We start from the raw sequence: 27,337 nt of genomic DNA, 5'->3' as shown, positions 1-27,337 counted from the left end.
TTTCAAAACACAGCCTGCTGTTCATTTGCAAAAAAAAAGTATGGCCAACTCTCAAAATCCTTCTGACACACTTCTGTTCAGTTCCTTCCAGGTGTCTTACTAATTCTAAAATTAAGTGCAGGGTTTTAGGGGTGAGGATTATATTTCTATTCATTTCTGTTCATTTTTAAAAGAACCTTCCTCTTCTTCTCTATAACCATAAACATTTCCAACTTAAATCTTGAGTTAAAATATTAACTGCCCTCAAAAAAAAAAAAAAAAAAAAAAAAAAAAAAAAAAAAAGGCATCCCAAAGAATAGCCATTTAAATTTAGCAATTCCTGCACTTTCCTTTGGATTTTTCCGAAAGGTTTGCACATCTTTTCCGGCCTTACCCTTAGCTCCAGTCTCTCCCTGCCGTCAATATATGCCTGAGCAGGCAGTTCTTTCTAAGGGAGGGCAGGCAGGAAAAGCTTCCATCAGCTCAGCAGGAAACAAAAGACTCATGGCCCACCTCCTTGCTTGACCAGCACTCTCCCCCACCCCAGCACGGAAAATACAGCATAGTTTCAGAAAAAAATAAGGATGTGTTGGCTTTCAAGGGAAAGCAATGGAAGGTTTGGGAGCACTCATATTAACAGACAGCCATTCTGAAATCTGGCCTGACTGAACCCTCAGAAGGAATGAGGGGTCACCAGCAGAGAAATATGAGAAGTATGGTCATAAACTTAAATCCTAAAACTTACACTTTGCAAGAGGCTTATCTAAGTTGCATTTAGTTTACTAACAATTGTTGAGTGCCATTTTAGCAAATGACCAGTGCTATTGCTACGGTGCTGGCAACTATAAGACCCCATGCAATATGAATGCACATTATAATTCATATTGCATGAAAGCACTGATCTAGTAGAGAAGTAACGAAGGCCTAAACTAGGCCTCAAAAGTCTGACTTCATCTTCAAAATTTCGCACTTAATAATTATCCACATTTGGGAGCTCATGGAGTTAGAGGATTGAAAGGGGGAGAAGAAGAGAGAAGAGAACCACAGTGCCAATAGAATAAAACACACCCTTGGGTCTGAATGATACCTTTGAAATGATGCTTAGGTGCCTCATTTCAAGTTCATTTGCTTTTGCTCATTCCCAGATTATCAGAAAATACGGACCCTCTTTTCTCTCAAAAAAAAAAAATTATTCATGACACTTATTAAAACAGTAAGGCAGACTTCATCAGGGAACAATTAGGACAGATATTAGGATTTTGCAGGTTTTGCATGCCCGCCTTAGCTTGTTTGGCAATCAAATAGAGCATTGGCCTGCGGACTGAAGGGTCCCGGGTTGGATTCTGGTCAAGGGCACATGCTGGGGTCCTGGGCTCAGTCCCCAGTAGGGGATGTGAAGGAGGCAGCCAATGAATGATTCTCTCTCATCATTGATGTTTCCCTCTCTCTCCCTTCTCCCTTCCTCTCTGAAATCAATAAAAATATATTAAAACTCTCCATTACCCATGTCACATGCAGACCACTTAAATGAGAATCTTGCTGGGACCCAGGCATCCAAGGGGACCATGAATGCAATACTCTGAATGCAATGTGGAAAAGTGGGATGTGTAGGAGCAGAGGGGTTGGGGTTTATGGTCTGTGGATAGAAAATTACTAAGAGGAAACATCAGGAATAACGGGGATGCTAGCTAAATCAACTTAACAAAGTTCTTGCTCTAGGCCAGTGGTCAGCAAACTCATTAGTCAACAGAGCCAAATGTGAACAGTACAACGATTGAAATTTCTTTTGAGAGCCAAATGTTTTAAACTTAAAACTTCTTCTAACGCCACTTCTTCAAAATAGACTCACCCAGGCCATGGTATTTTGTGGAAGAGCCACACTCAAGGGGCCAAAGAGCTGCATGTGGCTCGCGAGCCGCAGTTTGCTGACCGTGGATTTAGGCACACCAGGGTGATCAGACATCACCTGGGACGGTAGGAAATGAGGAAATGAATCCTATATTGAAGGTGACCAGGAAGCACCTGAGCTGGGAAAAACTTAGCAAGGAGCAGGGAGGTTCTGTTAAATCATCTTGACTGAATTCTTGTTCAAGACAGACATGGAGATCCAAAAGTGGAGGAGGCCTAGTTGGGAAAGGAATTCAGAGGAATTTGACTCAAGTTTGGTGAAGGAGGGACTGTCACTTCCAAAACTCAAACTGTCCTGAGAATAAAGAAGCAGAGAAATTACCATCCATTAAGGCTCAACTATATGTGGACCTAACTTCATGCAAACAAACATTCACCCCTCTCTTCAGGCTGAACAACCATCTGGGAGGCAAGTAAAGAGAGAGCAGGCCCTGAGGCCCCACTCTGCACGCCCCTCGCCTCCTCAGTCTCCCTGTCTTCCACGTTGATCTGGATTCAAGGAACTCTGCAGACAAATGGAGTTCCACAGGCCCCTTCGCAGGCCCCGCACCTGCTCCAGCCTCCCTGGCAGCTCACCCTCTTCCCCGCTCCTAGTCATGCCGGGCTCTGGGGAGACCCCCTCACCTTCCCCCCGACAGTTTGAGTTTTCCAGCTCTTTAATTCTGCCTTATTCTCCTCTGTTCTTACAGCCAAGGTCTTCGCTGCTTTCATTGTGTTTTCAGGTTTCGCTTTGATGCCTAAATTAATACTAATGGGACGGCCTCTTGGCTGTTTGCTTACTTTTCTTTCTGCTCAGTTTCTCCAGGTTGAATATTCCTCCATACGGGCTGTGTGCTCATCTGGCTTTCCTTTCTTGAGTCCATTTTAAAGAAGCAGAGCATTTTACACATGGTTTGCCACTCTAGAACTGGTTAAGTTGGGGAAGTGGGTGTAGGAAAGGAAATTGCACCCAACATCTGCCTGATTAGCCTGCTGGATGTGAAGCTGAGGGTCATTACTGACTTTAGCTTTAAATCCGAGCTCTACAAATCATCTCTCTCTCTCTTTCTCTCTCTACTCCTTAGAGACCCAACCTTTCCCCCAGATAATCAATAACCTCCGGGCAGCAGAGGACAGGCAGCCTTGGCCCTGGCTAATGGTCTGGACCTCTGCCGGCTAAAGATAACATCTTGACCTAAGTTACATTTCAGTTCCTCAGCCCTAAGGTGGAACGATCCTGGCTACTTTCCCATGAGTTGGGACAGAGGGACACAGGAACAGACCTCAGAGCTGTCTGCAAGGCCTAGAGAAATGATTCGTTACCCAGACCTCCGACCAATCGGCTCCCAGCACGACACTGCATTCCTGATCTACAGCATCGCATGATGCTGCCCTACATGATCTGCAGCCTACACGTGGAGTTCCAGCTTTTGAGCATTAACTTCCCATTTCCTGGGTGGCACCATTCCTAACAAAATAGCCCAACTTTCTCCACTGCAATTCTCGTGGTTCGTGGGTGGCCTTGCTAGCACCCGGCGGATGAACTCTTTCTGTTTGATTACACTCCACATAACTACTTTCTCATTTCTAAAATGGACTAGTAAATGTACTAATAGATGGTAGGCTCAGTGCCTTTGTCCCATGGACTGAACAAGCCTGCCTTTCCAACTTGCTGGTGCTTATTTAATAATTCTCCAATGGGCCAATCTCTGTTGTTTGAGGAACTCGTGAGAGGCTCTGTTGAACCCAAATACTTTCTTTCATAGCCTGATAATACCTGAAGTTTCATCTCTCTTAAAGAGAAGTTCTTTGAAGGTTTTTGTCGGTTTGTTTGTGTGTTTTGTTTTTTCAAATTTGAACCAAAAGGATGATCACAAACTGCTCCTGGAAAGTTCACATATGAAAACAATGATTGGTGCCCTTTTGGATGGGGGACTCTTGACAGAGAGAGAGAGCAAGATAAATGAGGAGCTGCCAAGTCCTGAGGTGGGGGTAGTTGGACAGCTAGATGGGGGACCAAGGACCATTTCACAACTTTGCCTGAAAGCAGCTGAGCTGGGAAAAACTTAGGCATTCCCACCCACCCCCTAAGATCATTTCTCATGGTTTCTTTTCCTCCATCTTCAACAAGGATTTGTCAAGAGCCTGAAGTTCTGGCCAGAGTACAAAGAGAAAGAAATGAATCAGAAAGGCAAAAGTTAATCAGTCATCAAAACTCAATACCTCTCTAGCCACCACAGAATATAGCCATACAGATCTTGCCTTTAAACTTAAAGCATAAAATAGAGACAAAGACATGAGGGAGGAGGGGCAAATATATATATACACATATACTCACATAGAGTAATACAAACTGTGTACAACATATATATATGTGTGTTTCTCCCCAAATGTCTCTTTATACCTTAGACCAGTGTTTCCCAAACTTCTCTCATGATGAGAATCACCTGGTGGAGTTGTTAAAACACAGATTCCTGAATCCCAACTAAGAAGTGCTAAACTAGAATTTTTGGGAACATATAGGTAAAATTGTATACTTAACTAGTACTCTAAGACAGATTTTATATACAGAGCACTAAGTTAGGTATGCAATTTTACCTATATGTTCTCAAAAATTCTAGTTTAGCACTTCTTAGTTGGGATTCAGGAATCTGTGTTTTAACAACTCCACCAGGTGATTCTCATCATGAGAGAAGGTTGGGAAACACTGCCTTAGACCACATGTGTCAAACACAAGGCCCGCGGGCCAAATCCAGCCCGCCAGGCCTTGCAATGTGGCCCGCACCGCGCTGTCATCACTGCACTCCGCTGTCAGTTTATGACATTGTCAGTTTATGACTGTTCAGTAAACCATTCGGCCCGCGATTTAGGCTGGATTTTAGATTTTGGCCCCTTCTCTGATTGAGTTCGACACCCCTACCTTAGATTATAAACTTATTATATTTACACATATACATAATGTTCACTACATAGAAACAAGTCAAATTAATAACCTCACCATCATAACTGATCTGAACTCCATGGGCTAGTCCAGCTTGGTTCTCTCTTAGATTTCTTGACCAGGATCTATCCTTCAAGTCTCTTATCTTTTCCTCATAATTTTCTTACCTTTTGTTTTTGTTTGTTTGGATTATTTATTTGTTTTGGGTGTCTTCGGCTTTGTTTTCTTCTTTGCTTTAACATTTTTCCCCCCACTTGGTCATATTAATTTGAATCTTAACAGTGTTCATGCTCTCCTTCAAATTCTGTACTGAATATTTTAGTTTACAAATCTCAGTTTTTAGTTGGAAAATGTTTTTGTTTTGTTTGCTTATTTATCCTTGAATTCCCTTAAGTAGTCTTATTTTCTTCATTAAAGTCAGCAAATATCTTCCAGGCTTCTCTACATGTTTGTTTGATCTTCACCTGTTTGGCTAGGAGTGTCTTTATCCATGTTATCACTCTTTCTCTGCTCTCTGGGGCCTCTCCCAGATGTTGGAATTCCCATGGAGCCTATGGCCTTCATTGCTCTGAGCTGCCTGCCAGCCCCACCGTTGCCTGGGTCAGGACTGACAACCAGGTTTAGAGTTGGGAATGGTGGGAAAGTGGGATGAAATCACTAGTGGCCCCAAATCCTCTAGAAATCTCTGGGAACTGATTATTGAAACCACAACTCTGCATTTTCAAGCATCTCAAACGTAGGGTCAATGATCTGGAGTTGAGTACGGAGTTTTCCTCACCGTCTGAGTGGTCCTGCACATGTTCTTCAGCACACAGGCTTCCGTTCCCTGTCTGTAAAACGAGATTCAGCCATACTGCCCCACTTGCCTCCCAGGTGTGTTATAAGGATCCAGTGAAACAGTAACCACTAACTGCAGACCTGGAGCTGTCTTTGTGATTGCTTTATTCCCAGCCCTGGCTCCTTTTCTCTCTTTAACTAAACTTACAGAGTTGGAAGAGGCAAGCACTTGGGGGGAAAAATGACAAAATACCTCCAGCTTCTGGAACCCTACAAACAAATCAATCAAAATAGATTTTTCAAAAAACTACTAACTTTTCTGTTCAGCACTAACTGTAGATCAGGAGAAGGCAGGAGAAAAACAATGAAGCCATCTCCCTCCCTACATACAAAACTGGAGGTGTGGCTCTTTTGGTGGCAAGTTTCTGGTTCAAGCCCTGTGTTGCAGGCTGGATCCCTGGTAAGGGTGACAGGGGGCAGATTGATGCTTCTCTCCCTCTCCCTTTCTCTCTCAGTAAAAAAAATCAATAAAAAACATTTTTAAAAACGGGAGGGGCTGTGCGAGAGAGAAGAGGATAGTAATTAAAGGGATCAGAGAGAGAGAGAGAGACTACAGTTCACCAGTTATCATTTCCTTGACCTTGGGCAAGCTGTTTTATCTTCCTAAACCTACTTTCTCATTTCTAAAATGGACTAATAATGTACTAACTTTGTCATGGGAGTTTAATGAAGATAAAGTGGAATAATAGCATGCCCTACATAAAATTTGTGACACATAGTAAGTGCCAAATAAATAGGATTGAAGTGTATACACACATATCCCTTTCCAGACTATTTACACTACATGTGTTTGATTTCCATAGGCAGACTGGCCTTTTCTCAGTTTTGTCATTTATACTGCCCCATCCATGACTTGCCATTGAAGGGGGGAATAATCCCTCTCTTGAGTTTTAAGTGGCAATCATTTCTTCAATGGGCTTGAATAATGTGCTTTCCTCTGTGCAGAATAAAAATAAAGTAAAATTAACATTCCCATCAGCTGAACAGGTGCCCCGGAGAGACCGGCAACTGTCACGTGCCATCGTGGGGACACTGACAATCAGGGACAGAGTGCCCGGGGCAGCGCGGTGTCTAATTATGGAATCTTTAATTCACTGGCCCCTTTTGGCAGGGAAGGCCCCCAGCACAGATTGGTGCGGACAAATAAAGCTTCTGCATCTTAGCACTTGGCTCGACAGCCAAGGAGGCTTAGGAACACCTGCTCGGCGCTAAGCACCAAGCATTAGAGGAATCAAAAGAAATTAGAGAGGTGGTCCCTGCCCTTGAAGAGCTTATGATCGACTCCATCAACTTATTTTCTACGTGCTGGCCTTTGTATATATTTGGATTTTTGCAGAACCTCATTGTCAAAACTTTACATTAGTCACCCTCTTCATTTCAAAGTTTATGTGATTGTGAGGCCTGGAGAGTTTGTGTGACTTGCTCATGCAGACAATTCTATTGTATAAGGGAACAGAATAACTAAGGATCATTTCCAAGTACAGACCTACTGAAGTTCTTAAAAATCGTACTGAGTTCCTCTGAGTGCTTCAGGCATGCTGATGGGACGTGTGACCCAGTTTTTTTAATCACATCTTCTTCCTTTTCGCCAACACACAGAGTTAGGAGAAAACTGGCTTAAGTAAAGAAAGGGAAGCCTCCAGGTGGCAGGGAATGTATGGACCACTGGGTCTCTGTCAGCAGCAGCCGCCAGGCAGCCCCATCCTTCCCCTCATCCTTTCCCTGGTGGAGGAACCGCATGGAGCTGGTCCCTACTGACACCCTACAGAGGACCATCCTTGAAAAAGCCAGGGAAAGAAGGGCAAGCCCCCTGAAGTTGGGTCTATTTGAGGAACTTTTTGGGCTGAAGAATTAGAAAAAGATAATTTTATTGCAGAAACTCATCCAAAGCCTTCCGCAGGTTTTACTTCATTTCATCCAAATGTCCAGACCAAATTAACTGCTGGTACTCAGAACTCCCCTCACTGCCTCTCACTGGGCTGTAATGAAGTACTCGAAGCACTGAATGATTCCTGCAAGTGGTCAGACGTGGGTTCCTCACTTACTGATTCTGTTCCTTTCAACAGGTTACCCAGCCACCCCCACCAAAGTTTCCTTCTGTGTGAAGTCAGGATCACAATTCCTCCGAAGGGGACGGGATGGTGCCATGCAGAAGTAAAGGAGAGAGATGGTCAGGAGTGGTATCCACCTCTGGTCCTGAGTTTCCAGGTGACCTCCCCTGTGGTGACTTCCTTTGAAAGAGGTTCAGTTCTGGGCTCCTTAAACAGAAAGTGTGAAGAGACGTTCAGGGCAAAAACACTAACCTACATATTCACATAGCACAACAGGGAAGCCATGAAATTATTCCGTTTCCAGCCGCATGGAGAATGTTTAAAATCACTTACGATAGCAAAAGGGGAAGAAACAGAAGTATTGCAAGGTCTTGCAATTTTTGTGTAAAGAAGAACAAAATATAACCGGGTTATCTTTTTTTTTTCTTCTTCAATTAATTTAAAGGACAAATAAAAAGTCCATTTTGACATTCAGAGGTGAAAAATATTTTTTTCTCTCTACATTTCCTGCTGTATTTCCCGTTAGGATGTAAAATCTTGGAAATGACATTTTGGTTTTCCCAAGTGTTCACCTCATTCAAAGCAAATTAGTCAGAGAATCACAACCTGCATAAATCCATCAGCGTCGGGGCCCAGGGATCTCAGAACATGGCTGGGCTGAATCCTGAGATAAGTCCTCATGCCAGAAACGCTATTATTTAGAAGGACAGCAAAAACAACAATCGGAGATGACATCAGGATGGTGAGAAAATTGCACTCTTCTTCCTTGTGCATCAGAAGAAGCTAACATCTGCTCATTGCTGGCTAACAGGACAATACCGGAGCCTGGGAAACGTCTGCTTGGCTCCAACACGCATACTCTTCTGCCCTCTGGGGAAAATTCCCTCTCCACTCCATGGCTCCAGAAAGACCATTGGCATGGCACGCAAACACCTTCTGGAGATGGCATGGAAATATCAGTCAGTGAGCTGAGAACAGATAAGGATGTGTTTTTTACACTTGTGGATAAGTAGATTCTGTTTGGAGCATGGTGAACCCTTCTGTCAACAGGTCCTTTCTCAATTCTTAGCCCCTGACTTATTTAAGGACATTACAGAGATTATTTATTTGTCGGGGCAGGGCGGGGGGGGCGGGGGGGGAGACAGGGAGGGAGGGGCTTGTGTGCAGTTAGGTAGAAGAAATTGGCAAAAGTGCAAGACAGATAAAACCGAAGAGATGAGGCAAGGCCAGAGGAAACATCTGGAGGCCCTGGCAAGGGTCCTTTTCGGCTCCTCGCCTGAAGTAGCTCCCTATTTACCCTCTTCATTGTTGGCCAGAGTTCTGTTTTTCCAGCTATTGCAGATTTCTCTAAAAACAAGTAGGATGACAGCAGACATTGGCATTTTGCTTCTAAGACTCACAAGATGTCCTCTCAAATCTCACCGGGCAGATTCTGCTTAAATAATTCACAGCTAGTGGAGGGCTTTACATACCGGGGTAACTAGTCAGGATTTTCCTGGGTCGCTCATACCTGGTTACAGATCTCAGAGAAAGCCCTGCAGCCGTGTGCATCAGGTCTGACAATGCTGCCTGTTATATTCAGGAGCCAGTACATATATCTGTAAGGTTCAGAGAAAAGAGTAGTTTAAAGAACTTATATATTTTATGGTGGTAAGAAGACTTTTTCCCCCTCTAACAAATGTTTAAGTGTGTAATATCTATTGTTAACCATAGATACAGTGCTTTAGAGCAGATTTCTGGAACTTAATTACCTTGCTTACCTGAAATGTTATTCCCTAGTCATTAGCAACTCTCCAATTCCCTCTCACTCCAGCTCCTGACCACCACTGTTCCTTTCTTTGATTCCATGTGTGTGACTATGTTAGACACCTCATATAAGTGGAATCCTGTATTATTTACCCATCTGTGACTGATATATCTCACCTAGCAAAATGTCCTCATCCAAGGTTCATCCATGTGACTTGGAATATGGATGTTTCGATCAGTAGAATCAAGTCACATCCATTTCCTACCACAGCTTTCTGAGCACAGGTAGGCCCTCCCATGCTCATCTGGCTGGTGGCCCCAATTCTTGCAGAGTCAGGCTCCAATACTAACCCTCCATTTCCATGGATAATTCCATAGAAGTGAGAAGTTTAATTGATATACCACAGACACTGCTATAAAGAAAAAGCTTCAGGTGCCTTATGACTTCTCTCTCTCTCTCTCTCTCTCTCTCTCTCTCTCTCTCTCTCTCTCTCTCTCTCTATTACTTTCCCAAAAAGAAAAATCTAGATACTTTTGTAATCCTTGTCTCTTCGCTCCAATTTCTGTGGACATTTCACTCCTAATATGTAAATCCTAACATATATAAACATAGCTCTTTGATGACCAAATTAATGAAGTGGACACCTTATTAACAGCAAGAAAAAGAAGAAGGTACTCCTGGGGATTTTAGTTGTAAATATTATCACATTATGCTTAATTACACATGGATCCAAGATAAATCTTAGACCAACGTAACTCTTCCATATATTGCAAGACATTTTCTTACAAAATACACCTTACCCCACAAACAATGGCTAATCATAAGTTATTGAACCAAATCAGGTCTCAGCAAATTCCCAACGCTCTATCTCATTGGAATGTCAGCACTTAAAAGAGGATAGAAACAAGTTACATTGGCTTATACCTGAAAATCTGTTTTGGAGATCAGAGATACTAACTTTAGTCATATTTGTTGTAACAGCTCTTGAGCCCAATTCTTCCTTTGTATAAATACCATCTTTATAGAGGTCATTCTGTGCAAATGTATTTTATTGCTGAAAACTGAATAATGTCAATAAAATATGTCAGTCTTCCTCTTTAATCAATCAAAATGCCTGAGAAGCCCTAGCTGATTTGGCTCGGTGGATAGAGCATCAGCCTGAAGACTGAAGGGTCCCAGGTTGGATTCCAGTCAAGGGCACATGCCCAGGTTGCGGGCTCAGTCCCCAGTAGGGAACGTGCAAGAGGCAGCCAATCAAGGATTCTCTCTCATCATTGATGTTTCTCTTTCTCCCTCTCCCTTCCTCTCTGAAATCAATAAAAATATATATTAAAAATGCCTGAGAAATTAAAAAAGTATTAAATAACTATTAAGTTATCTTCTTTCTCTGCTCAGTCACAGTAACTTTAGAAAACTGGCATTTTTATTAAAACAATTATTGCTTTACTCAAAAATGGGTGGAAATTGAAGATGGAAGATCAGGCTGGATAGGACCCCAACAGGACTGATGATGTAATACCCGCTGGGCACAGATAAGCTAGGTCTTCCCAATCAGATACAAACCCCATTTACTAACAGCTCCCAGTACTGACTGCTTACCCTGAACTATACAATGGTACTGATATACATTATTTCACTGAATACTAACCTTAAACCTACAAGAGAGACACTGTTGTACACATTTTGAGATGAAAAAAACTGAATCCTAGTGAGGCTACCCAACTTGGCCAATTAGTAAGTGACAGAGCCAGAATTTGTACCAGAAGAGCAGTGGTTCTCATCACAGCAGCCGGCTTCTCCAAGGCCAAAACTATCTTCATGACACTAACACATTTTCACTGTCATTCTCTCCTAAGTATACAGTTTAGTTTTCCAAAAGCTTCATGCTGTGTGCTGATGGCAGCACTGAGGCTAATAGTATGTGGGTTTGTGTATTCTTGTCCTTAAAAATTTTACCGATTTTAATTTGTAACATTTGTTCATAGAAATAACCCACATAAACAAAGGTCTCTGGGGTCTTCAGCAGTTTTTAAGAGTATGTAAAGCAGTTCTGCGGCCAGAGTTTGAGAAATGAAGCATCATATTTTACCACCTTCCAAGAACACTTCAGATTTCAAGTAATCCAGTAAAAAAAAAAAATTGGTTACTGCCCTGGCTGGTGGTTAGAGCATCAGTCCACAGACCAAAGGGTTGTGGGTTCCCATACCTTAGTTGAATGCTCAATTCCCAGCCCATTCAGGGTATGTGAGAGGCAAGCAATTGATGCCTCTCTCTCTCTCTCTCTCTCTCTCTCTCTCTCTCTCTCTCTCTCTCTCTCTTTCTCTCTCTCTGTCTCCTCCATCCCTTCTACTCTCTAAAAAAATCAATGGAAAAATATTCTCGGGTGAGAATTTAAAAAAGAGAGAGACCAACTGTCAAAGATGGTGATTGTGGAGACGATATGAATTATGGACCCTGCACTTAGACATCTCTGCTGAGAACCACGGACCCTGCATTTAAACATCTCTGCTGAGAAACATGGGTTTGTCCTGAGTGGATCCTGCCTTCCTATGAGCCTTGCTTTCCCCTTGTGAGGGAGGGGGTTTCTCTACAAAGTTTATAATGATCCTTGTAACGATGTCATTCTATGATTAAATATTTTCAGATGTGAACATTATTTCCCCCAAGAAAAAACAATAGAATGGTGCCAATGTGTTCATGGCACTATTCTATGATACCACATTTAAATAAAATTGAGTAAATTTTCCAAACAAGAATTACAAGTATTTTTCTTTACATTTTTCCAGATAAAACACAGATGTTAATATGCGTCTGGTGTTCTATTCATTTTCTTGAGAAGTTCTGATTTATCATAGGAACATAATCTAATCCTAGGCTGATTTCCCAAAGGGATTAGTCAACATTTATTTTATTTTAATGCCTTTTAAATCTTTGGGTTCATAAAATCTTACATCTTTCAATTTGAACCAAATCTTGATTTCCTAGAAATCTAGGTTAATATCAACAATCCCCGAGTCCTTAAAGTGTAGCTGATAATTTGTGGAAATTTGAAACAGATTGATTGTTAGTGATCATGGCTTTCCCACATGGAGAGCCATATATTTTTAGCTTTGTTGATTCACATATTTTAATGAGGAAAACAAAAACAAACTTTTCAGTTAGTCAGTCATCAAATATTTATTGAATACTTTCTGTTTTATGATACTATAATGTTAATAGGCTAATTTATTCAATTCAGCTAATCCCTTGAATCGAAATGGTGGAAATTATTCCTTTGTTTTTTCCTCCAGACCATCATTATTTACAGAGAATGCATTTATATTCATCCATTCATCCTCCAGTGTATTTCCACTCCAGCTTCTATCAAGCTGTCCAAAAATGGCATTAGCCACAAATAAACACTTACCATCATCACCCATCGATATTGTCACTGAGGGAACATAGTGATCTGGGAACGTCCTGAATGGACTATGCTAAGGCAGCATTTAGGTCTGTCTCGTTCATTCGTGTTCCTCTATTCAGGGAGGAAGAAGAGTAAGAAGACCATGGAAAAGAAGACAAATGCATAGCCAGGCCTTTCCTACATTGTGTTTAGAAATAGCCTCTAAAGTTCTTTCTCTGAGAATTGGTAAAAGCCTGGAAGAGAAGGGGAAAGTAAAAAAGAAAAACACATAAAGATGTAGAAAAGAAAGAATTTGCAAATCAGAATGCAGATCATTTGAACAGAGAATCCTAAGAGAGGACCCTGGCTGAGGGGGGAGAGGAGAAGGAAAAGGTATGGAAGGAAACTTGGGAAGGACGCTGCCCTGAGCACTGACCAGAGGCTTCCTGGGAGCGGACAAATGGATGGCATCGGTCACAGAGCTAAACCCCCAGGGTCTGAATGCCAGTGTCGATTGCTCATTCAAAGTGAGGATTCTTTGGTGTAATTATAACACCACCACCCCAGAAATCTTATTTTAGACGTCTACAACTCTCTTATATAAACTTTTAAATAATTTTAAATAGAAGCTGAGACTAAAGTCAATTCTTCCAGGTGATTTTGATGCAGTGATCTAAACACTTGAAAAATATTGCAGACATCGCCCCGACATATTTTTAATGTCATGTTATGTTAATGTTTGCCACATTCCATAAACGTTAAGCCTTCCAAAATCCAAGTCTTTACCATAGACCCTAAAGTCTCACATAAATTTCAAGGAAATAGTGTGTGTGTGTGTGGGTGTGTGTGTGTAGAGGTTGGTGCAGAAGGTGAACTATTCAGTGAGTCCCTTCAACTTTGTATTTCGTGTGACTTTGTATTTGAACTGATCTCTATCTATCTGCCTCTGGCTTTATGGGAGGAAAAGTACACTTCCTAAAGTGATAGGTCTGTGTGAGGGGAATTAGAGCATCAATGAGGAGGGATCACCTGACAGCAATTCAAAGTGATGTCAAAGGGGAAGGACTATGACTATTTTTATTTCCTGAAGGTAAACAAGCTAATAGTTTATGTTCAAAAGGATGAGTTTTTCTGGAGTGAGGGGGAGAGAATATATCTGTAAAACAACTGTTGTATTCCTCCAGTTCATTCAGACCCAGCTCCCATGCCCTGGGAGGAAGAGTGCGGGAAGGGGGCTGTGGGCGTTTCTTTGGGCCTCAGTTCTATGGCGGTGGCAGGTGTCTCAAGGCTCTGGTGGTCCAGGCTGAAGACTCACAGGAGAAGAAGCCCGTGATGGAAGAGAACACAAGAGCTTCTTCACTGGCATACAGTAGGTTCTCAATCAATATTTGTGAAATAAATTAACTCCTGATACATTGGTTGCTAATGTGGGTGTTTTTTTGTTTGTTTGTTTGTTTGTTTGTTTGTTTTTTTAAGAATTTAAAGACTTGAAATCTAAACACACACACACACACACACAAAGGAAATTTTCTGCCATTCTAAGTTCCCCCATTTTGTGAATACAGACTTAGATGGTTGTAACTGCGTATGTGCTAATTACAACTCTAAAGTTGTTCCATGGATCTGAGTTTCTTCTCCTGAAACGTTCTTCCTGGGCTCCAGGAGGCCTTCCATTCACACATGCATTCCTGGCCGCCTCTCAGAGGGGCTCCAGGCTACCTCCCACACCTGTGGCTTTCAGAGGCTTCTCAATGGAAACTGTCTCTCCAGAGAATGAAGATAAGAACTTATTTCATTGGTCTTAGGACTGCCTGACTGAGAATTGTTCTTGGGTGCATTTAGCCAAAATAATCCACAGCCTTTTCCTCCTTCTTTGAAGCTAAGTGAGTTTTAAGAGTGTGATCACCTTCTCTCCTCCACACACCTCCTGCCCCCAAATACACATACATACACCTACACACACACACACACACACACACACACACACACACACACCATTGTTGCCTAAGACAAGGTCCAATCAATTGCCTCTGGGAATATCCACTCAAATCTTGGTCTTTCCCTCAGAAATATTCTCACCTGACTTTGCCACTGAGAGCATAAAAATGAAGTTTCCTGTCTTCTTGGCTGTGAGTCTTTTATAGTCTTTATTTTTTATGTAACGTGGCCTTAAACCCAAAGGGGTCCACACTATACTCATTCAAAAAAAAAAGGAAACACTACCATTTCCATTTTGGATTGTATATATTCTTAGAAATTCCTCAGTAATTGTTATTTCCATCCCATGTGGCTGTAGCAGGTCCTGTCCTGAATCTCACCCTACAGCTGTCACAACTTCCCCAAAGTCCCAGCAGTGTCCCTGGGGTAGAAACAACCTAATGTGATTCCAAATCTGCCTGTTGGAGGATAGAAATTAATTACCAACCATCTAATTACCAACCACAACAAGAAGCTGTGTAAGCGTAGCTCATCCAGGTAACACAGACATCTACAACTTTCTAAATGGCAATTAGCTCACTAACACTGCAAAAATCCCATAATGACCAGAAGAGTCAAACATTCTACCTCTTATTATTCTGTTCTCATTGTCTTCACTCCTCCATTCTCTCCTCTCTGACCTGTCAGCATGGGTCTCAGAAACCAAACACAATGGTGGTGGTGGGGATTATTGCCGAAAACCACACAAAATAAGGAGATGAAGTCATTGACAACACGCTGCATAAATGAAAGGGTTCACAGCAATCAGCATAGCTTCTCTGAAAAGTGTATAAAATGGTATTGTGAGCTAAGCATGTTTGCGTGTGTGTTTCTTCTCTTCTCTTCAAGGCAAAGACTCGAAAACCCACTGTCGTTACTTAGCTATTTAATTAATGGTAAATACTTAATATACTAAAGGAGCCATTCATTTCAGAGAATCTTAAAGATGGATGGGTGTTGAGAGCTCTTCTAGTCCTCAACTTGCTTTCCCTGGACCCACAATGAGATATTTCAATTATGTGGACTGGGATGGAGCCTGGGAATGTGTTCTTTATCTTTTCTTTTTTTAAAAAATATATTTTATTGATTTTTTTACTGAGAGGAAAGGAGAGAGATAGAGAGTCTGAAACATCGATGAGAGAGAAACATCGATCAGCTGCATCCTGCACACCCCTACTGGGGACGTGCCCAGAACCAAGGTACATGCCCTGGACTGGAATCGAACCCGAGACCTTTCAGTCAGCAGGCTGACAGTCTATTCACCTAGCCAAACCGGTTAGGGTGGAATGTGTTCATTTAAAAAAAACCAGATTTGTTCTGATAGCCAGCTAATGGGGACAAATTTAGTCCAAACATCGTATTTTTTACACAAAAAACATAGAAACTAAATGAATTATTAATGAGACAATTAACTCTCTGGATACTAAATAATTTCATTATTCTACAAACATTTATCATGGGCTTTACTCTATATTAGGCAACAACTGGTGACAAAAAAGACATGACCTTTGTCCTCAATCACCTTACCTAGTCAAAACAAATAATCATCCTCTGATGATTAAATGAGTTAACACATAGTAAAAGCATCGGCCAACTAAGGATGTGATAGAGATATGTGTAAGTAGGACTGGCTCCTCTACATTTGGACCCTGGAATTCTATGTAAAATAAATACCTCTGCATTAGCTTTCTTTTCAGGAAATTGTGGGAACCATTTTAACATGTGATGGAGCCATCTCAGGATTCCATACCACCAGTTTGGGAAGACTGAGGCATAACCTCTGTCTATTGGCTGAACCATCCATGGATTGCCCTAACTCAGTTGACCTTTGTCAAGATACTTGCTCTTTAAGGTACAGGAAGGCAAATGAAGAGACTGTGGGCTTCTACTTCTTCAGACTGTGTTGCTGCCCAGCTGCAGAGGACATAAGGTCACAACGATCTTTGTGTGTTGATTCTAAACCTGCATTTCCTTTCCAACAGCAAGTCAATGTTTTGGCTGAGTGCTGTCGTTCCCACTGCCCCATTTCTACCAACCCTGACTCAGCCTCTATACTGGCCACTATGCTGCTCTGGGCATTGGACTGGACAGCACCGAGTTCCTTGTCCACTCCGATGGCAGTGCAGGTGCATTTCCTCCATGACAGAGTGCTCTAGATCATTTTCCCCTAACTACACCCAAACACTGCCAACCAACTCAGGGGCTCACTGATGCCTCAGGCAATTCTGTTCTCCACCATTGCTTCTCAACTCCATGGGAAACTAAATTTTCAGTTTTTGAAATTTGTTTAGGTTCTTTCCCATTTGGGGCAGAATTTTACTAATAAATGCTTAAAGAGCAGCTCCACAGTTATGGGTGATTTTTTTTCATTGCCAGAATAAACGCCCACTAACTAGTTATATAAATACATCCTTGACTGGCACAGGAAAAATTCACTTTATTGTTAAGAACAATAGGAATACCATACTTGGGGTATTATCACTGATATTTTGATAACAGCATAGCATCCTAAAGGATGATCATTTTCTTCTACGAATTATCCTTCTGTCTTATTTTCTGTGAAAATTAATGAGACTGGTGGACTAATAAGTCTCACTTAAAACTTCCTCTGATGGGCATGCTTACATGAAAGAACATACATACAAATACAGACATGAGGCCCCCCTTCAAAGGTGAATCACTTAATGGGTTCCAAGCTTTCTTTATTATACAGTTGACCTTGCTCACTCTCTTATTCTTGTCTGTATCCAGGATGAATTAAAAAGAAGTGGAATTACCCCAGAAGAGGACATGGTGGAAACTTTAGTCTCATGACAAGGAATCCTTTCACAGCATTTTAACCATGCATTTCCTCTTGGAACCTGATTGTGGAGAGAGAGACAATCTTCCTCGGCAATAATGCCTCCATCCCACCAGCCTCTCGGAGCCAAAGTCTTATATCAGATTCACTCTCAATGCCATGGACCAAGCATCTGTGGCCATCTTTCACACTCTCTTCCTGTTTATTGCCTTAAAACTGGGAAACGGCTTGCTGAACAAAGGCAGTTCCCCAAGGCCAAGCAGTGTGCAACACGCGAATAAATATTCAAACCGATGTCTTTCAAATGTCATTGTGAATCATCTTCCCCTCCTTCCTTCCCATGGTTCAGTCATCTTGCTGGCTCTGAGTTTTCGCCTTTTGTTTCAGGCCTCAGCTGCCTTCGGTTTACTGCCTATGACTGCGATTGTCTTTGTCTCCTTTATCCGCTTCACTGTGTCTCATTTTCCTAAAGTATCTGGCACCCACTTTTCCACAACATTGTTCCTTTGTTTCAGGGAAAAAATAATCTGGGGAAGCAGCAGAAACACAGTTCCAAAGGCCACAGGGTGACATCCTCTCCCACCTGATCTTTATTCATATCTGGGTTTTAATTGCATTTTTTCCCTGTTTCTCAAGCACCATCCACCTCTCTTCCTCCCTGACAGGAAGGAGCATTTTATTTCTCATTCAAAACGCTTTTCTACTGATCTCTATTCTTCAGAAGCTCCAGAGGCCCCTTGTTACCTGTTGGTTTTTCTCGCATTGGTTGATCTGTTGGCCTTGCTGTAGTTTATTACCTTTTCAACCCTCCCCTCCCCCTGTCCCTCTTTCCAAACTTAGGCCAGAACTTACAACCTGCTGTCTTTTCTCATCTTCACTATCATTATCTTCAGACCAAGTCTTCCCAAAATGGATTTTTTTTTTTATTTTTTTTTTTTACCAACCCCGTGTTCTTTAAAGAAACAAAGAGGAGGAATTATGTGATGGTTTCCACCGTCGGGAGTCGGAGTTGGAGCGTCTGTGGCTTTGTTTGAACGAGAGCTTCAAATCCAAAGCTAAACCTTGACTTAACACACAAACTCAATTGACGAGAGGGGTACCCGTGTTCAAGCCCACCAATTGGCCGAGGACACAATCAGAGGGTTATTGGCAGGTATCTTCTTATCTCCCTGGTGCACTGACAAAACTCAATTCATTAAAATAATAAAAAAAGATCTTGGTCCCTCATGTGAGCGGCATGTGATTTTCCATGAACAGTCGGCTCAGAAGGCATCGTGCCTATTATACATTCCATTTATAAATCAAACACCCCTCGTCCTGCGGCTGCACGCTGACATGTCAGCGAGGTTTGGGTCAGCCGCACACTCTTCCACGTGAACAGCAGATTAAGGCAAAGAGACGGGGAAGCGGCTCTTTTTTTGCCCCCCTTTTCCACCAGTAATAGGCAGCTCGAACGTTCAAATTGGGCTGAGACTCCAAAACCAAAGTCCCATGAACCATAGAAGCAAAGAGACTTGAGATAAAAGCCGGGATCTGTCTGTTCCCTTGGAGCCTTCACCTTTCTTTCTCTCCCCTTCATCGTGTTCATTGCAAAGTAGCGTATGTGCATGTGTGTGTGTGAATTAAAGAATGTGTCCAGGGAAAGATGGGAGAAAAATCTTACCCAAGAAAGACTTTGGTTTCTAAAGCCTGTGGAGGTGGTGTGAGGCCTGGGAATCTGGGGCTCTGTGCAGGCCGGAAGGGACAATGGAAAGAAGAGTTTGAGGTTGTCAAGCAGAGAACCTCCAAGGGCCTTGCTGAGTGCTCCACCGCGAAGGGAGCATGTTCCAAGTCAGTCAGCCATGTGTTAAAGCCACTGTGCAGTTCCTCACTGCATGTGGAACTAGTTTCACCATGTAGCCTCCCATCTATGTCAAAAACATGAGATTCGTCAAGACCTGATAGAGAGGAGATTTTGTTAAGAAAATTTCCCACCAAACAGGTATGTCAGAACTTCCCAATCTCACCTCCCTTGTCCCCACTCACATCACTCATACCTCTATTATCTTTAGTCCATAATAACATAAAACAAAACTGGAAGGGAGGCAAAGAAGAAGAAATCTGCTTGTAACTTGCATTTCCTTTGTGTCTTTTTTTTTTTTTTTTTAACTTATTGTACTAGACAAGAACCAGGAAAGAAATGAGTTGAGGTAATCTAGAAAGATATATGTTTTTTTTCTTTTTGATCTATAAAAATTTGTGAAGTTCTGAAATTGCACATTATCTTTGGGAAATGGCCACATATTATGGGTATTGATTCTACTAATGAGGGGATTGAGATATTGAAAAGCAGTAGTAACATAATTTATAACCTATTTTTTGCTCTCCATACTTTGAGGAATATGGAATAAATAATTCAATAAAACCCCCCTAAAAAGAAAAAGAATAAAGATGATTAAAGTAGACTACATTAGTTATTTTTATTGAATTAAATATTATAGAAACAAGCATATCAGTAAGATTTCCATCCCAAAGACCATAAAATAAAGATCTAAAATTCAGGTAGGTTTTAAGATAAATGGGTTGTATCAAAAATATTTCATTAAAGGGTTTAAGTGTCCTAATAAAAGTTTTTAACAATCTTTGATTGATATTAGAACCTGCACTTAGTGTAGTTTTCAACAAAACATATAGATTATAGACAAATTGAGCCACTTTCCACCACTTTTCAAAGAATGGGGTCCAGATAGATGAATCTAAAAAAAAAAAAAAATCTTCAGATAGTTGAAAACCATTGAGGTAGTGACTTGTTCCATGTACAATTGAAGGGCTTTGTGCGATTGCTTGAACACAAAGTTGACATTCTATGTGACTTTTACCTGGTTCCCCCTTATGCATGGCATTTGCAGAGGCGGTGGAATTGAGAAAGGAAAAGCTAGTTGTCCTCTAACTGTAGGTCAGCTCCCCGTGAGTAGCACAAAGATCATACCACTTGCACAGTGCAGCATGCCTTGTCATTGAAGGCCTTCCAATCTCACATAACTCTTCTCATGGAAGGCAAAGTTTATTGCTGTTTTCATTAAATACAGCAACAGAAGTGAGGATATATTTTTCTTAGGTGGTATATAATTTTGATCCACTGAACATTCTTTCACCACAGTCTGATATTGTTTTCAGGAGAGTTTCTAATGTTTTAATTAACTGTGATTAGATGGCTTGTTTTCAAGGTAGTGATTCACCTGATTTTGCTAAGTCGGTTTCTTTCTTAACTGGTGACATCATAAAACAAGCAGTGATCGTCGTAACAGGACACAATCCAATGGATTAACATTTAAAGTCATTAATTTGCTTAGAAGCAATATTTAGAAACAGACTATACGCCCCATTCACTCACAAGTGTGCATCAACTAGTTAAGAAGCATTTATCCCTAAAATGTCATCTATATGTACATTACCAGTATAGAATGCAACATCAATGTTGTTTTTTACTTTAGAAAGTTCTGTGCCCTTTATCCAGCTATTTTCTTTGTCCAGTAATTTAAGTCTACCTCTTTCTTTTAAGTTCCTATTTGCCAACCTATTGTACACAATGATAAAGCTTTATCAAAAAATCAGAATTACTAGTTTATGTTGTGATTTAATCTAGTAATAAAGCACTTAGATAAGTGCATATGCCCAGAATCATACAATACTATAAGAGCAGGATGCCTTAGAAAGCTCCTATTCTAAACTTTTCCATTAACAAATGGGAAAACTACGGTGCAAGTGAGACACTAGATAGCCCAGCTTGGATGAGAATCCAGTCTCCTGACTTGTGCTCTAGTGCTCTTCACATTATATCATGCTACCCTCATAGGCTAATTAAGAAGATCTGATTAAGCCCTAGCTGGTTTGGCTCAGTGGATAGAGTGTAGGCCTGCAGACTGAAGGGTCCCAGGTTTGATTCCTGTCAAGGGCACACATCCCTGGGTTTCAGGCTCAATCCCCAGTAAGTGATGTGCAAGAGGCAGCCAACCAGTGATTCTTTCTCCTCCTTGATGTTTCTCTCTCTCTCTCCCTCTCCCTTCTTCTCTAAAATCAATAAAAATATATTTTTTAAAAAAAGAAGGTCTGATTAAGATATGGGAGATACTGCCTCTTGACTAAGAAATCTGATCCACCAACTTAAAACCAACCTCCCATATGAGCAGAGGAGGAGAAGCCCACAAAGAGGCAATGAAGCACAAGGGACAGAAGTTGATCTGAAAACTATATAAAGAAAGGCACTTTGAGGATGGCTAAAGGCCCAGCCAATCAAGACTGCTAACATGCAGAGAGGTAGAAAGAATCCTAGCTGTAAATGCCAACATTTATAAGATATTTAGAGGAAGAAAGTTTTTCATGTCTACATATTTTGGGTAAGATAATACCTGAGCCAAAAAGAAAAATCAGTTTCAGTAACGACACAGATCTCTTTCTTAGTTCAGTATAAGTAATTACTCCATAAGAACTGCAGACCCATGGTGTATTTCATATCACATCTGGTGTGTTATCTCTCCTGTTAGAAAATTATTCCTGAGATTTTAAAATGTCAACTAAGCTTATAAACTCCTAGTTTACTAAAAATGGAAAATCATGTGAGCAATTTTTATGCTGCCACTGATTTATTTCAAATTTTCTATTTATCAAAATTATATGTACATAGCCTAAAATTTCAAATAGCTTAAGCCTTATTTTAAAAATAAGAGTTCCTCTGACCCCAGAACTGTTATTCAAAGACAACCTCTCTCAATTCTTTTAGTTATTTACTATGTGTTAATATTATCTTTCAATAACATGTTTACTTGTACATCATGAATATCCAAGATTAGGCATTAACATTTGTCCTCTCACCATAAAAATTAAGGGTTTAGCTTTTCTTCAACACTGTTGCACCCAACACCATCATATATAGTTGTGTATGTATGTATATGTATACACACACACACACACACACACACACACGTGTGTGTGTGTGTGTGTGTGTGTGTGTATCCTTCCCCTCACCATTCCTCTAATACAGGTATATATCAACTTTTGATTATTTCATATTCATTGTTTATAGTATTATTAGAGGCCTGGCACACAAATTTGTGCATGGGTGGGATCCCTAGGCCTGGCAGGTGGTCAGGGCTGATCAAGGCCATCTCGCCCAATCTTATGAGGCCAATTGGGACAGGCTGGTGGGTGTGGGAGGTTGGCTATGGGAGCACACTGACCACCAGGGAACAGCTCCTGCATTGAGCATCTGCCCCATGGTGGTCAGTGCATGTCATAGTGACCAGGTGACCAATCATAACAGTCACTTAGGCTTTTATATATAGATTATTATGTTTATCCTAATCATAGATGAGCTACCTTATTATGTAATTCTTTTTTCCTCAGATTTTAACATCTCTTACCTCTAGCTGTGTTTTTCAATTGTGGTTAGGCAGGGAATTGTGATTTAGTTGTCATAGTATATGCGTAAGTTTGGTCAAAACTATTGATAATGTCATCACTTCAGCTGAGTTCATACATGATAAACACTTTACATGTTGAATGTAATTATCATACATAATACCTCCAGAAATATCACACTATAAATTGGCATTAAAACAAGTAGTTATTGTATACATAGAAAAAGGAGAGTACTGGAGCATAAATTTATTACTGGTAAAACAAACATTTCTCATTGGTTGAATGATAGCAATTCAATATCTTCTTGCAAAGCATAACCAAGTGCTTTGCATGAGACCAAAGAAAAAAGATACCCATGAGTAGAGAAACTATGTTATGTTGGTTAATGAGAATGTGGAAATGATTCCTTATCACAGCAATTAAGACCAGAAAGTACACCAAATCCCTTAGTAAAAAAGAAATTGCAAAGCAACAAGGGACTGATGTGACTGATTCATACATCACACAAAACTAACATTAAGTAATTGTGTCATTTGCAGAGATTTTTCTTTCTCTAGTTGTACATAAAATAATGACTTCTTTTATAATTGATAGCATGTTAAAGTCAACAAAATATGGAATAATATGCTGTGATTACATTTACGTTTTATGCCCTACAATCTACCTTTCCTAGCATCCTAGGACACTTTTTCCTCCCTGTGTATGTGTCCTAGACCAGAGGTTGCTAAGGTCCAAAGATCCAAAAAGTTAGTGACTGCTGTTCTAGACACATCATTCCCCTTGATTTATTTCCTGGTTTTGGCATACCATATCCCCTAGTTGTTCTGGTCAAAGGTTTGTAGAAGTAATATTTTTGATACTTCACTTGTTGGAGGATATCCTTACTCTAAATGACAGTTTGGCAGTATATAAAATTCCAGGTTGAAATCATTTACCTAAAGAATTTTTAGACATTATTACATTCTCTTCTAACTCCCATTGTTGTTATTGTTAACTCAAATGCCATCTGACATTCTATGCGTATGACTTGGTCTCAACTCCCCAACCCCTGGAAGCCTTATGATTTTCTCTTTATTCCTTGTGCTTATCTATTTTCTCTTTCTGGAACTCCTGTTATTTACATACTAGAGGAGCAGTGCACGAAATTAGTGCATGGGGTGTCAGGGGGAGGCTCTCTCAGCCGGGCCTGTACCCTCTTGTAATCCCGGACCCCTCAGGGGATGTCAAACTGCCAATCAGACATCCCTCTTGCAATTCAGGACAGCTGGACCCTAACCACTTATCTACCTGCCTGCCTGATTATCCTTTACCACTCTGCCTGCCTGCCGGATCACCCCTAACCACTTGCCTGCTTGCCTGATTGCTCCTAACTACTCTGCCTGTCTGATTACCCCTAACTGCCTCTATCTCAGCCCCTGCCACCAGAATGACATCCGGAAGGATATTTAACTGTCCAGTCTAATTAGCATATTATGCTTTTATTATTATAGATGGGAATTTCTAGACTGACTCTCTACATTTTAAAAATCCATTTAGTCTATTTTAAATTAAATTTAATCTATTATCTATCTTGTCAAATTGTTCAACTTTATTGAAATTTTCGCTATTCTATCTTTCTTCATGTTTTCATTTAAATCATATTTTAATGTCAAGGGTTCTTTTAAAACCTCTGAATATTCTTTTATCATAGTATTATGTTCTTGTTCCATACATATAATGACTTTTCTTATATTCTTGAGGCTAGTTTTTCCCCCTCACAATTTTCTTTTCTGAACACAGTTCCTATTTCTTCCAAATTTCTGTTTCTGCTGTTTGGTCTCTCTTTCTTATTCGAGGTTTCCCTTGAATATATGGTAATCTGCTTACACTTTAAAATGGAGACCTAAATAGCTGCTTGGAAGTTGTGAGTGATGGACTTCATTATAAAGTAGGACTTCATTCAGCCCTTTCATTACTGGATCCTTGAGTTGTTTGTATTTTTAGGTCTATGGTCTTGGGCTAGTCAGATTTCTCAGAGAAGGGACATTCAATCTCCTGTCTGGCTTCTGGCATTTTGGGAGCCTGGTAAGAGATTAAAGTTGAGGTTCTCCCCTTTTACTGAGATCATCCTGTTTTTAGGTTTCCTCTGCCCTTGGTTGTGCCTGTGTCTTCCAGTCCAGAGATCTTCTGGTTCACCTCTCCTCTAAAAGGAAATCTCCTCTTTTTAAATTATGGTGCAGAGGAATGGAACAGGGAGACAACTGCTCACCTACACAGCAAGAGAACACGATGTGGGCTTAACTGCTTCTTTAACTGCCTGGCAAACAATTCCGTTCTCAGCCCCGTCTCCACCTTCACTTTCAAAGACGCCTTGCACTGCCAATTCCTGAGCCTTTAGAGGTTTAAACTAGATTGCTTCTGTGCCTTTTCCACTGTAAGCTTTACGTTTTCATGGCCTGGCACTTATCCATTTCCTTTCTAACTCTTGTTTTTATCTCATCTCATGTTAGACTTGTCCCTGAGGATCTATGCTTTCCAAAACACCTTTACTTTCATTTTAGTATGAGTTTAGGGGGAAGCCACAAATGTTTGATTCATCCATTAGTTGAAACACGGCCCCCATTAAACTAGGATGTGACTATAATTTCTTTCTTAGAACTATACATGTAGGCAGAACCGGTTTGGATCAGTGGATAGAGTGTCAACCTGCGGACTGAAAGGTCCCAGGTTCGATTCTGGTCAGGGCATGTACCTTGGTTGCAGGCACATCCCCAATGGGAGGTGTGTAGGAGGCAGCTGGCCAATGTTTCTCTCTCATTGATGTTTCTAACTCTCTATCCCTCTCCCTTCCTCTCGGTAAGAAATCAATAAAATATATTTTTTAAAAGAATTATATATATAACAGAACTTAAATATATTAGAAACAAGCTTCTATCATAAAAATGTGTTCAAACACATCAGTGATAGAGAAGTGCTCATATAAAAACGATGTTTATGTAGGTTATTCTATATCTGCTCTGGTCAAAAAGACATTCTCTATAGGTGCAACAAAGCATTAGCTTTTATACTGGATAGTAATTTTTGAAAAGTAAATGCTTTTTCTCTTGTCTATGTCTCCTGAGTTTCAGTTAAAAATTTTTTATAATCAGATATAGGTGGTTTTCTGTCACTACCAAATGAAGAAAGGCCCTCAGGGAGAAATATAGTCAAGGTTAGGGAGTTGAGTTTCAACAATACATTGGAGTGTCAACTGAGTTGGATCACCTGTGATAACCATCTCCTTGACAACCATGCCACTCCACACCTGCTGTGTAGCAGCCATATGCCTCAAAGGGCATTGACCTCACCGACATCTTCAAGGATATAGCAAGTCAAGGGTGTCCCATGCCCTCTGTCACAGGATCAAGTGGCTGAGGCCATGAGACTATCAGCACATGGCATTCCACTGGCCACGAGGACTGGCACTATGCTCGGATCACTTGCCAGATAATTGAGGAAGGCATTCTTTTTCCTTGGGCATTTTCAAGAGAGCAAATAGCTCAGCTACTTTTGGCAGCCTCTCTGGGCCTGCAAAGAAAGCCAGCTCTGGGTTGAAGACAACACAGTGGATGGCAGAGCAGGAAGACAGGAAAAACAACAGCAGGTATTTGATAAACAAACTCAGAAGCCTGACTACCTCTGTATTTTTCATTATGTGAATCAATGCACTCCTTTATTCTTAAAGTTGGATTAAGTTGGGTTTTTCTTTATTGATAGAGCTCATCACAGGCGAATATTATCTAGATTGCCTACCACAATTATATATTTCATTTGTGGGGGAAAAAAACACAAAAAAACGCGTTAAAATGGATCTGACACTAACATCCAAATCTTACTGATAAAATGCATTTATGACATGGGCTTATTTGCTGTTTAGTGAATTCCTTATCTTCACCAATTGTCTTTATTAGGTGAAACAACAAATATGTTTATGTATCTTTGCCTAGAGACACCATTTTCTCCTCTCTCTCTTCTTGATTTGTAGTTTTATGGGTATAATTTTCAAAAGCCATTTACTAAATCATCAAAATGAGAACTGCCATGTCATAAGCATGAGGAAAAGAGGAAAGAATTATCATATTCCAACAAAAAACATCTTACTTAAATTCAGAAAATACAGATGAGGATTATTCCACCTAGAGAATTACTCGAAAGCACTTTTGAGCTTTACTCTCCTAAAGATTAACAGATTATTGATTAAATAACACTGGGATAAAGCAGCTAAAATTGTAGTTCTTCTAGTATCTAAATAATGCAGACTTCTGTAGAAAAATCAAACCAGAGGAAAATTAATATACTTTGCAAATTTATTTTATAATCT

At 40.7% G+C, this 27,337-nt stretch overlaps 1 long non-coding RNA gene across 1 annotated transcript in view; it reads right to left on the bottom strand.

Moving 5' to 3' along the window:
- Positions 1 to 8,901: 8,901 nt before the first annotated feature.
- Positions 8,902 to 27,337, bottom strand: part of LOC311612551 — a 36,420-nt gene continuing 17,984 nt past the window's right edge. The window contains exons 5-6 of the long non-coding RNA XR_014793306.1: positions 9,206 to 9,293; positions 8,902 to 9,042 (exon numbers count right to left, since the gene is read on the bottom strand). This is a non-coding gene — a long non-coding RNA (uncharacterized lncRNA). The remainder of the gene's footprint in view (positions 9,043 to 9,205; positions 9,294 to 27,337) is intronic.

The sequence above is a fragment of the Pipistrellus hanaki genome (genome assembly GCF_964339955.1).
Source record: "Pipistrellus hanaki genome assembly, chromosome: 18".
NCBI classification, from domain to species: Eukaryota; Metazoa; Chordata; class Mammalia; order Chiroptera; family Vespertilionidae; genus Pipistrellus; species Pipistrellus hanaki.
This window is presented reverse-complemented; position numbering and strand designations above follow the sequence as displayed.